This window comes from Asparagus officinalis, chromosome 7 (genome assembly GCF_001876935.1).
Source record: "Asparagus officinalis chromosome 7, Aspof.V1, whole genome shotgun sequence".
In the NCBI taxonomy this organism is placed as follows: Eukaryota; Viridiplantae; Streptophyta; class Magnoliopsida; order Asparagales; family Asparagaceae; genus Asparagus; species Asparagus officinalis.
This window is the reverse complement of record NC_033800.1, coordinates 101,166,914-101,177,723: the sequence shown is the minus strand read 5'-3', so window position 1 is coordinate 101,177,723 and position 10,810 is coordinate 101,166,914. Positions and strand designations below refer to the sequence as shown.

The 10,810-nt window shown below is 31.9% G+C and overlaps 1 long non-coding RNA gene across 1 annotated transcript; it reads left to right on the top strand.

Moving 5' to 3' along the window:
* On the top strand, positions 441-826 carry LOC109848122. Its single transcript, XR_002248695.1, has 2 exons — positions 441-547; positions 782-826. It is a non-coding gene; the product is annotated as an uncharacterized LOC109848122 (long non-coding RNA).

Sequence of the window (10,810 nt, the reverse complement as noted above, 5' to 3'; positions counted from 1 at the left end):
TTACTAGTCACCCAAATTTCTTATGCATAAAGCATAATGGTCTGAGTAGCTGTCCTCCAGAGTTTATTGTACATCTTTAAGGGACGCTTTTAAGTGTAGCAGTTATTCTACTATAGATTGCCATTGTATTTGCTCGTAAATATTTAGAGTAGGTCTAAGTTTCTCACTTCCTTGATTCGGAAAAGATACTGTGGTCTAGACGATATACCATTTTTGAAGTGAATTTGAAGCATAAGAGTAGGATGAGACTGTTATACGTGGTCAGAATGAAATATCACATCCTACTGATGGACATTTGACAGTGATAAGCAAGGTAAGCAACATTTGCTCCTTGTATTATACATTTAGCAATCAGCTATATCAATTATGTTTACACCAATATTCACACAAGAAATTAATGCTCAAGCCTTATATATCAATATAGGGAAATTAGACCAGCTACCTGGAGAGTACCAGCTGCATGCTGACCCTGAAGGTGAATCGCTTTCACCCTGACCATAAAGAAAAGCTATGGATCAGAAAGAGCAACCTAACCATTCAAATAAAGGTATTGACTCTCTTTGCTATCATTAAAGCCAGTTTTTCATGCAGAAATTAATAAAGAACAAATTATTGTCTTCTTATTTTCATTAATAACAAATTTAAACAAAATTATTAAAGAAATTAATATAAGCTTGTGATTTTTAATTAATGGTGTTGTTGTTTTATGTTTTGTGTCCATATAATGTTCATGGCTCTAGGATCTCATTATTGTGGTGTTGTTAATTTCTGTTTTTTGCAGCAGTACAAGTACTCAATTGCTGAAGATGATGAGTCTTCCAAGTCATATGTAATGCAGCAAATTTGGTTTCTGTTGTTCTGTGTACTATGGTTAATTTCTTGTACTCCATGTGAGAGCTTTATTTTTAAATACTTTATTTGAAATATCTGATATATATGACCATATTTTGTAGTTGAACTTAACCTGCAGTTTGGTTTTGTAGGCCTTGATCGCAAAGAGGAGCGATATGGTGGTAATGTCTGGTGATGGACCACTGAAAGCTTATGTTCGCCGATGTGGCTATGTACATAATGAGTCTCCCAAGTCATATGTAATGCAGCAAATTTGGTTTCTGTTGTTCTGTGTACTATGGTTAATTTCTTGTACTCCATGTTGGACTATCCAAAGATTAGTATTTGTTTTTTGGCACATTTGTGTTGACTCTTCTTGTATGCTACAACTTGGTTATGTATCAGTTTGAATCTTTAAATGAAATATTTGCTTTTATGGTTGTCACAATTGGATGTTATTTCTAGTTCAACCTCAAAGGTTTATAGGCACAACTGAAATGCTATAAGAAGTGAAAACAATTACTGAAATGCTATTAAAAGAAGAAAGACAACATTCACTGAAACACCATTGTAGTAACTCAAACGCTATCAAATGTAAGACAATAGCAACGTTAAAATGCTATGAATGAAAACTAACTAATAGCGTTTTTCAACCGCTATGAAAGATATTTGTCATAGCAATATAGAAACGCTATTGAATACTCATTTATAGCTACATAAAAACGCTATGGTTGGAAACTAACTAATAGCGTTTTCAACCGCTATGAAAGATATTTGTCATAGCAATATAGAAACGCTATTGAATACTCTTTTATAGCTACATAAAAACGCTATGGTTGGAAACTTTTTGATAGCGTTTGGGGAAACGCTATGTAAAACCACAGACCTACTATAGCGGGTTCTGACACAGCGTTGATTAAAACGCTATGAAATAATACCATAGCGTTTTTCGACCGCTATGGTAGATTTCAGGTGTTGTAGTGTATCTTTCAATAGTCTCATACAACCTTATTTATAAAGAAAAACTACGTGCACACAATGTGCAATAATAAATAGAAACAAAATAACAATTCCTCAAATCACTCAACTAAATTTTAAAATTCAAAATTCAAAATTTAAAATTCAAAATTTAAAATTCAAAATTCAAAATTCAAAATTCAAAATTCAAAATTCAAAAATAAAAGAAAGTCGACTAATCAAATATGCAAATTGTCATTTCTTATCCTTATGAGAAACTCAAGTTTTGAGTTTTCCAAACTTTTCTAAGAAATAGATTGTTTTGGTTTGGTTCACACATAAAATAAGGTAGGAAATCAATGTATGGACTTTTCTTGTGTTCGGTTTGTATGGAATCAAAGGAAAAACTTTTGTTGATTTGACATTTCCCACTTTTCTTTTGTTTGGTTGGTTTTAAAGATATGGTCACCATGGTAAGATTACCACCCCCCACTAAAGACAAATTTATTTGTGATCATTATGTGAAGTAATCTTAACAAAATAAAAGTGGGAATGTAACATGAACAAATAGTAAATTACCCGAATTCATTATAAATATCTGTTTGCCTTAAAAAATCATACGAAACCTAGAATAACATGATTCAATTGCTATGAATTGTGTACCTGATTTGACCTGAAATATACCTGTTTGAGATGAAAAAAAAATCAAACGAAACATGTTTTCGAAGAAAAAATAAACGAGACCTGTAATATCTTGATTATTCATAATTTTATGAAATATGTACCTGAATTAGCCAAAAGTTCTTATGAAACCTATAAAAAAATATATAAACACCTTGATTAGCCATAAATATGTATATACCATAGCAAATCGTATCAAACCTGAAAATACCAAACATGTACGTAATGGCTGAGGGGGTCAAAATCTGGTCAATATCATTATTGTTAGACATCCAGTGCAATATCAGTAGATATTGTAGGTTGCTAATCTCAAAAATTTTGACAATCATCATAGCCATCCAGTGCAATATATTACATCATTGTTAGCCACCCACTGAACATGAGACAGTCTCACAAAACTGAGCACAAAACTGCCTGAACACAAGACAGTCTCACAAACCTGAACACAAAGAAAATACCAAGGGGCTGAACATAAACAGTGCACAAAAACTGCAAATGTTCGCTTTAATGGCCAGGTAAGAGGAAAAATTTCACAGGGATTTCACAACTGCATCTTAAAAAAAATCCCACACACTTATCAGTTTATTCACAAGTAATCAAAACTTTCTGGCAAACTGAAAATGATCATAAGCAATAGGATTTCAGATCTCCTCAGCATAGTAACAAAAAACAGCCACGGGAGCTCGACGACAAGCACAAACAGCAACCAAAAACCCAACAACATAGAGCTAAACAAGCTGGAATCAGCATAGTAACAAAAAACAAACACGGGAACTCGACGACAAGCACAAATAGCAACTAAAAACCCAACAACATAGAGCTAAACAAGCTCGAATCATCATAGTAACAAAAAAGAGCCACATTGTTAGACCCTAGAGGGGGGTGATTAGGGTCTTAGGCTAATCTAATCCGATTTTATGCCAATTAAAACTAATTAATAAATTATTCTTGCAAGATAGATATACAATATCTTATGAGCAAGAATATACAATATGAACAAAGAGATATATCCTATATGGTAAAATATATGCAAGGATATATAAACAACACAAGGGTAAACAATCTAAACTAAAGATACAATTGTGATAGGGTAATATAAATAATGTAAACACACAATATGATCACGGAGTTCGGACCTTCCGTCCTACGTCTCCGCTCCTCACTCCCGGGGAGAAATCCACTATCACAACCGGGTTTTGTACGCTAACCCGAATAATGTTTACACTACACAATATCGGTTTTCAACGCTCACCGATCAACGATCACAATCTCACAATGTAACTACACTCCACACCCTCTAAGTGTTGGTTTCTCTGTGTCCTTCCTCAAGTGCTCGGATACAACCTCTCCCTAGGTTCGTCAACCGACACCACTCCTCTTGGAAGCAATCTCGTCTCTCACCACACACTCCTCTTGGTGTACTAGTGTATTACAAAGTGAATCTCACAATTAGGCACGATACAAAGAGATTGTTCTCTACAATAAAAACTGCAAAACTGCTCTCTGGACTGCAGACAGTCAACCGTGGCGGTCGATCGCACTGTAGCCCGGTCGACTGTAGCGGTCAACCGCACTGTTCACGGACAGTTTCTGATTTTAACATATTCTAGAATTTTGTGTATCTGACTTTGTAAAATCAATTAAAAATAGTAAATCAACTCCAAAAATCATGAAATTTTAAAGAAATGTTTTAGACATGTAGATAAACATGTTAGATAAAGATTATCTAAAATATCACTTTCCAGTTGAGAGAAATAAATATTTGAACACAAATATACAGTTTCTAAAAAAACTGCTAAAAACTCGGTTTTGTAAATTCAATTGAAAATAACAAAACAACTCCAAAATTAGTAAAACTTGGGAAAATATTTGTATATATGATGATAAACATATAAACAAAGAAAATTTTCAAATCACATTTCCCAATTGTGAAAACGTATTTGTTTTGCAAAAACATGCACGAACATGTGCACGAACATGAGCTTATTAAAAACTTGATTTTGTAAATTCAAATAATTATAACAAATTAATTCCAAAATTGATAAAACTTTGTGAGACATTTATAAATATGAAATTGAACATATTAGAAAAAGAATTTCCCAAATTAAATTTCCCATTTGTGAAAACTCATGTATTTTACAAGTGTGTCCAAAACATGAAAATGTGATATACACGAAATTTGATGTTTTGACATAAACAATGTTTTGAAACCCTATGAAATAATTTTATAGACTTAATGAAATATGTATACAATAATTGTTAATTCCATAAACCAAAACTTATGTATATATATAACTATATATATAAAAATCAAATATGTGTGTGTATATATGATTGAGCTTAAAGTACTAACACACATAATATAAAACCTAAACTAAATATACCCAAGCTTGATTGATCTTCGATGTAGCTCAACTTGGTATACTTGCAGATGAAGCTAGAACTTGGATCTTCAATTTGAATTGTATAAGCTTCACTCCACAATTCTGCCAACCTCCATTGGATATGATCATGAATGCGCAATTCCATCCATCCTCCAACTTGTTGTTTGTCTATAATAAATAAATAAACACAAATACTAGATAAATAATATTAGTGATAAATTATTTATTAAACATCATCAAAACAAAGAGGCTAACAATCTCCCCCTTTTTAATGATGACAAATAATTTACAAAAAGGATATATGCATGAAAGGAAGTTAATATGTAAATTAGAATTATCATGCATATAACCAAAACAAGATATACTCACAATATTTCCCCCCCTTTGACAACATCAAAAAGGGGAAAATAAAAGAATAAAGAGAGCGAAAGCTCCCCCTACAAATAAGCATGGGTGGGTATAAAACAAATATAGGGATTGCTCCCCCTATCAAAATGCCTCATAGGATACATGAAATGAATGCTAAGGCAAACATGTGAGCAAGCATAAATGAAAAATATGCTAAATATTACTCACATACAAGAGGACAAAGAGAACACATATAGATATGTCATTACGAAGATAGTGTCTCATTACACTAACATAAGAACCATGTATAAAATAGATTTATGAAATCAAAAGAAAGAAAAACATGAGAATCATGAAAAAAGTTTTCAAGTAAAAACAAATCACTCAAATGAAATCATAAATCAAGATTTAACCTAAAAATGATGTTTGATCAATAAAGCAAGTCTTCTTTGTAGAACTTGATCAAACCACTCATAGAATACATTATAAAGCATATTTGAAATTTGAATCATCTATTTGTGCTATATATAACGAATTCAAAGCAACCAATCAAAACAAAATTTTTGACAAAATGTAAGAGAGGAAACAATATATCAAGCTCTTAAGTTTGTTCCAACCCATATAAAGATTATTAGTACCCGGTAAATAAGATTTGGGAATAAACACCCAATAAACCCGGGGGGTTATATAAACACAAACCTCTCATCAAAATCGAAACAAATAATTATGAAAATAAAAGAATTTGACCAATAAAAAGAATTGTTTTCATGTTCAAAAGTTTAAAGTATAATTTTTCAAAACCAAGAAAAAAGAAAAAATAAAAACACTAAAATTCTTGGTTAAAAATCATTTTGGCACCCAAGCATTCTTGGTGCCGGATTGTTTAGGGACATGACCCCTATCAATATAGCTCAAAGCCCTAGGGTTATGAACCCTCTTGGGCGCATGTAGTGTACTAACACGGTCAAAGTAATAATCACTCAAATGACCCTTCCGATTGCAATATGTGCAATAAAAGAGATCCATTTATTTTTATGGACCATTAGCTCGTGCACGAGAATCATTTGCAAATAAAGATTGTCTTTTAGAATTATTTTGAAAATGAGAAACATTTTTAAACAATGGTCTATTTGGAACATATTGTAACTTAGAAGCTTTTTGCATATCATAACAAAATTTTGCAAGATGTCCAAACCTACCACAAATATTACATTTAAAAACATGTGGTCTACTAGAAGCATTTGGCAAATTTGAGTTCTTTTTCAAATCAAAGCAAAACTTGGCCAAATGACTAAAACGACCATAATGATCACATCTATACACATGAGCATGCTTATGATGAACAATGGGTGCATGTGTGTGTACATGTGATGAAGAAACTTGATGAGATGCACAAGGAGCATTGATATTTTTATGTTTTTGTGTATCATAGCAAAATTTAGCTAAATGGCCTTTACGACCGTAAATAGAGAGCACTTGTAAACTTTGCTATATATGTGTGCATAATGAGTGAATGATTTTGACTTAGATTTGACACACATATCCATAAGCTTCTTATGATTATTAATGCATATATTAAGAGTTGAGTCTAAGGGTGAAATGTGATTTTTAACAACATTCAACTCATCATTTGGCACATATGCATTTTTATTAGAAGTAGAACATAATTAGTCATTTATAAAGGAAGCAGTATCATTTTTTATGTTCACTACTTCTAACATGGCATTATCTCTTTCATGAGTTAAGCTAGAAATGGATGAGGTCAATTTTTTATTTTCCAAATTCAATAAGTCATTATTTTCTTTAAGCAAGGTATTTTCTTTTGCAATGACATCAAATTTGGAACCTAGCAACTCATGATCGGATTCTAAATTAACATGCTTGCTTTGTCAATCTATAAAATCTTTATGCAATTTGTTATATGCATGCAATAATTTTTTACTAGCACAAGCAAGTTCATCACTAGATAAATCATTATCGGGTTCGGAATCACATACCACACTAGGGCTAACGCCTAGTGGTCGTGTGCATGATGAAGCTCTAATATTACTTGAGGAAGAATCCATCGAATCCTTTGGATCTCCTCCAAGTTACCATGATGTGCTTCTATGAATATCCATAATTTGTAAGCACTATCAAAATGAGCAAGCTTGTTAGAAATAGAAAAATCAAGTGCATTAAGCATATATTCTAACACAATCTTGTTCATGGTAAACAATCTTTTGTCATTTTTACTCCACTTGGATTTCTCCATAGTGGATACAATATAAGCATTATCAATAATTTCTCATAAATCAATATTTTTAGATTGCACAAATAGTTTAAATCTAGAAGCCCATTATGCATAGGGAAAATTAATGAATTTAGGAGCAACATTTGATTCATAGCCTAACAAAGGTGCACAATTGATGTCTATGATAAATATATATATGTGCAAGCAAGACAAATAAAATCAAAATAAGATTAGCACAAAAAGATAACTTGGATCTTTAACTCAAGGCGATTAGACCTTAAATCAAAGAGCACCAAGCTTTGATACCAATTGTTAGACCCTAGAGGGGGGGTGATTAGGGTCTTATACTATACTAATCCAATTTTATGCTAATTAAAACTAATTAATAAATTATTCTTGCAAGATAGATATACAATATCTTATGAGCAAGAATATGCACTATAAACAAAGAGATATATCCTATATGGTGAATATATATGCAAGGATATATAAACAACACAAGGGTAAACAATCTAAACTAAAGATACAATTATGATAGGGCAATATAAACAATACAAACACACAATATAATTATGGAGTTCGGACCTTCTGTCCTACGTCTCTGCTCCCCACTCCCGGGGAGAAATCCACTATCACAACCGGGCTTCTGTCCTACGTCTCTGCTCCCCACTCCCGGGGAGAAATCCACTATCACAACCGGGTTTTCTACGCTAACCCGAATAATGTTTACACCACACAATATCGGTTTTCAACGCTCACCGATCAACGATCACAATCTCACAATGTAACTACACAAGTGTTGGTTTCTCCGTGTCCTTCCTCAAGTACTCAGATACAACCTCTCCCTAGGTTCGTCAACCGACGTCACTCCTCTTGGAAGCAACCCCGTCTCTCACCACACACTCCTCTCAGTGTACTAGTGTAATACAAAGTGAATCTCACAATTAGGCACGATACAAAGAGATTGTTCTATAAGCTCAATGGTTGTGTGTGTAAACAAAGAGAAATAAAATCAAACCCAATTAAAGTCTAGAAAATATAAATATGACAATGTAAATATAAACAAGCTAGATATTTGAGTTAAGAAAACTTCTCTAGAATAAGAGAGATGAAGATGTGAAGTGGAAAGCTCAAACAAAAGATGATCTCCTCTTCTTGTGAAACAATCTTCACAAACTTGAAACTTTTAACCCACACTTAAACAAAACTTAAACTCTTGTAAAAACTTATTTAAAACATCCCTTGGTAGTAGAAAATAGTTATGGCAAAGGAGTATATATAGGGAAGAAGAAAACAACACCAAAAACCCACTAAAAAATAAAAATCAGCAAGTTACCGTTACTATGCAACGGTAACTTCGGCGGCCGACCGTGGCAGTCGACCGTGAGAAATAAAACTGTAAAACTACTCTCTGGACTACAGACGGTCGACCGTGGTCGTCGACCATACTGTAGCACGGTCGACTGTAGTGGTCAACCGCACTATTCACGGATAATTTTTAATTTTAACAGATTCTATAATTTTATGTATCTGACTTTGTAAAATCAATTAAAAATAGTAATTCAACTCCAAAAATCATAAAATTTTGAAAAAAAATTTAGACATGTAGATAAACATGTTAGATAAAGAATTTCTGAAGTATCACTTTCCAGTTGAGAGAAATAAATGTTTGAACACAGATATACAGTTTCTAAAAAAACTGCTGAAAACTTGGTTTTGTAAATTCAATTGAAAATAATAAAACAACTCCAAAATTAGTAAAAACTTGGGTAAATATTTGTATATATGATGATAAACATGTAAACAAATAAATTTTTTAAATCACATTTTCCAATTATGAAAACGTATCTATTTTGCAAAAACATGCACGAACATGTGCACACATGAGCATATTAAAAACTTGATTTTGTAAATTCAAATAATCATAACAAATTAATTCCAAAATTGATAAAACTTTAGGAAACATTTATAAATATGAAATTGAACATGTTAGAAAAAGAATTTCTCAAATTGAATTTCCCATTTGTGAAAACTCATGTATTTTGCAAGTGTGTCAAAAACATGAAAATGTGATATACATGAAATTTGATGTTTTGACATAAACAATGTTTTGAAACCCTATGAAATAATTTTATAGACTTAATAGAATATATATACAATGATTATTAAGTCCATAAACCAAAACTTGTGTATATATATAACTATATATATAAAAACCAAATATGTGTGTGTATATATGATTGAGCTTAAAGTACTAACACACATAATATAAAACCTAAACTAAATATACCCAAGCTTGATTGATCTTCGATGTAGCTCAACTTGGTACACTTACAGAGGAAGCTAGAACTTGGATCTTCAATTTGAATTGCATAGGCTTCACTCCACAATTCCGCCAACCTCCATTGGATATGATAGTGAATGCACAATTCCATCCATCCTCCAACTTGTTGTTTGTCTATAATAAATAAATAAACATAAATACTAGGTAAATAACATTAGTGGTAAATTGTTTGTTAAACATCATCAAAACAAAGAGGCTAACACACATGAGCTCGACAACGAGGACAAATAGCAACCAAAAACCCAACAACATAGAGCTAAACAAGCTCGAATCAGCATAGTAACAAAAAACAGTCACGGGAGCTCGACGACGAGTACAAATAACAACCAAAAACTGAACAACATAGAATTAAACAAGCTCGAATCAGCATAGTAACCAAAAACAGCCACGAGAGCTCGACGACGAGCACAAATAGCAACTAAAAACCCAACAACATAGAGCTAAACAAGCTCGAATCAGCATAGTAACAAAAAAGAGCCACAGAAGCTCTATCTAAAGTTAATTTTCAATTAATATTTTCCGTAATATTTTTTGTTAATTTGATATAATTAAGATAATTTTTAGTTAAATTCAGTTATATTTTTAGTAATATTTTTAGTTATATTTATAACAATTAATATAATTTTTAGTTAATTTTGATAATATTTTAATTAATATTTTTAGTTAATTATAGTTATATTTTCAAATAATTTTCAGTTAACTTTTAGATAATTATAGAAAATACAAAATTTCATTGTAATAATCCTAAATCATACAAAATTTTCAACAAATCGATCCTGAGTTGAGGTTAAATCATACCTTATGTCTGAAATATAGCAAGATCCAGGAAATCAAGTCTGAAATATAGCAAGATCCAGGAAGATCCAGCAAAAAACCCAAAATTTTCCCAATAAAGACGCTGTTTTTTTAGCAAGATCTAGAAAAAACAACGATTTTGAGGAACTAGGGCCTTCTTCTATGGAAATCAAGCACAAGATCAACAGTATAGAATTCACACAGGCATCAAAGAGAAACCAATATGAAAAGAGTAAA